Below are 2,694 nucleotides of genomic sequence, written 5' to 3'. Positions count from 1 at the left end.
TACTATAAACCCTATACACCCATCATTCAGACTCCACAATTACTAAGATCGGGCCACATTTGTTCATTTTCTTTCTTTTTCTTTACGTCTTTCTTTGTTGCTATGTTTTAAAGCAATTTCCAGAGTTCATATCGCTTTTGCCCCCAGAGGTAGTTTTTAAATATTGAATGGCTGAGAATTTTCCAAAACTAATAAGAAGATAGCATCTACACAGACTCAAAAATTCCAACTGTTCCCAAGCAAGATAAACAAAAAGAAATCCACATATGGACACTTTGTACAGAAACCACAGAGTATCAAGACAAAGAGAAAATCTGAAAAGTGGCTTACCTAACTTGCTTATGGCCACGTAGCCAATAAAAAAGACAGTCAAAGCCTCCTTTTGGGGTCATTTCATTCCAAATTCAGTATCTTTCCTCAATACTACATGTAGAGCAAGGCAAAAGAGCCCACAAGTGAACACTGAGCTGATTGGAAGTAGGCAGTGCATACAGGCTTATTAAGCGACTCACCTTGGAATAACCATAGTCCCTAACTGACCAATTACAACCAGGCATAGTTCCAAAGATTACCAAAAAAAGGAGAAATTCCATACATCCCCATACTCACTCACTGTGGCTCTTCACCACTGCCTGTCGCAGACAGTCTCTCCATTGCTGTGCGGCTCCCTGCTCCCTTTTTATGTCTTGGGTGACTTCGTTCACTGCCTGCAAGGTTGGCCTCCACCTAATCTGGTTGTCTCACACTATATTAATCCTCTATCCTAGAAACCCTTCTTTCAGAAACCATTCAGAGAGCTAATATATCTACATTGTCCTGCGATGTATGTTAGATATATTAACCCGAAGAACTAGACCCAAAGAACTAACACCCATTCCTTGACTGGTCTGTTTTTAACTAAGGATTGGGATTGGTCAGGGACTTCAGAGCTTCATGAGTTTGTGTCTTCATTTTATAGATGAGAAGAGTGAGCCTCATGTGAAGAGATGCAGCTAACATACCATTACCCAGATATTTAGAAATCTTATGTTTATGATAAAAACAGCTAACTTTGTCCAAAATTTCTGAAGTGAGCTAGCTACAAGGAAGTTTTTAACAAGATGGGGAAAAAAATGTTCCATATGACTGGAGAAACTTGGGTTGTGTCAATATTTCTTTCCATAATCTCCTAACGAGAGAAAGAAATTGGATGTCCTTATAAAAAAGCAATCAAAGAAGTAAATGAATATCTTCTCCCCGGGAAGGTTAGAAACAATCAAAGAACTGATAGAATAAAAGCCACTAACAGCTGAGGGGTAAAGACGTGAGAGAAGACAATAAAGTGACATTGAATTTCAGCCTAGTCCACACATTGTTGGAAAGTGTGAGCTGTGCACAACATTTAATCAAACGCTATACGAAAGATTGGGATTCAATGATTGATGAGTTGAGGATTCACCAAAAATTTACCAGCAATTTTTTAAAGACATATATTTCAAATTTTTAGGGAACTTCACATTTGATGGGGCCCCTGGGTGGCTTAGTCCCTTAAGTGTCTGCCTTCAGCTCAGGTCATGATCCTGCATCAGGCTCTCTGCTCAGCGGGGAGCCTGCTTCTCCCTCTCCCTCTGCCAGCTGCCCCACCTGCTTGTGCTTGTGCTCTTTCTCTCTGTCAAATAAATAAACAAAATCTAAATATTAAATGAAGGGCAGCCCCATGGCTCAGCGGTTTAGCGCCTGCCTTAGCTCCTGCCTTTGGCCTGGGCTGATCCTGGAGACCCTGGATCCGAGCCTGCTTCTCCCTCTGCCTGTGTCTCTGACTCTCTCTCTCTCTCTCAAAAATAAATAAATAAAATATTTTAAAAAATAATAATAAAAGAAGATCTCACATTTGAAAATATTCACATTCTTAACATAGAAATTTTAGGAAATATTGGGCAGCCCTGGTGGCGCAGCGGTTTAGCGCCGCCTGCAGCCCAGGGCGTGATCCTGGAGACCCTGGATGGAGTCCCACGTCAGGCTCTCTGTATGATGCCTGTTTCTCCCTCTGCCTCCTTGTGTCTCTGCCTCTCCCTCTCTCTCTCTCTCTCTCCCTGAATAAATAAATAAAATCTTTAAAAAAATTTTTAGGAAATATTGACAATTATATACGATAAAATAAAAAATCATCAGTAATTCAGTAACTAAGAGTTAGCCACCAGTAATGTGTTATTGCTTCCTTCTCAGCCTTCTATGTACATAAATATGTTTTTACAACTATCACTGTGACAAGTACCCTCATTTATAAATCTAAAAACAATTCTGTTTATATCCTCTGAATGTATTCCCTAAGGTTATAAAGATATACAATAGTAGAGTTATTAAGAGATTGGGCTTTCAGGTGCACCTGGTTGGCTCAGTCGGAAGAGTGTGTGACTCCTGATCTCAGGTTGTGAGTTCAAGCCCCACATTGGGTGTATAGATTATTAAATAAATAAATTTTTTAAAAAAGAGAGAGATTGGGCTTCCAGTCAGAGTTGTCATTGAATACCAGCTTTGCCACTTATGAACTTATATAACTTCTCCAGGTCTCAGTTATCTCCTCTGTGAAAAAGGAAAAGAGGAATGTGAAGAAATGAAAAATGTAAAAAATGACCTACTTCATAGGTTAATAGTGAAGATGAAAATAATTGAATGTACAAATCTTGGGATACATACAGTAGATAAACAAGTTAT

The 2,694-nt window shown here is 39.3% G+C and overlaps 1 non-coding gene across 1 annotated transcript; it reads left to right on the top strand.

The window, feature by feature from the left end:
- The first annotated feature begins 2,363 nt into the window (after nt 1-2,363).
- TRNAR-CCU (transfer RNA arginine (anticodon CCU)) lies at nt 2,364-2,435 on the top strand. The gene has a single exon. It is a non-coding gene; the product is annotated as a tRNA-Arg (tRNA).
- The last annotated feature ends 259 nt before the right edge of the window (nt 2,436-2,694 follow it).

The sequence above is a fragment of the Nyctereutes procyonoides genome, unplaced genomic scaffold (genome assembly GCF_905146905.1).
Source record: "Nyctereutes procyonoides isolate TBG_1078 unplaced genomic scaffold, NYPRO_anot_genome, whole genome shotgun sequence".
NCBI lineage: Eukaryota > Metazoa > Chordata > Mammalia > Carnivora > Canidae > Nyctereutes > Nyctereutes procyonoides.
This window is presented reverse-complemented; position numbering and strand designations above follow the sequence as displayed.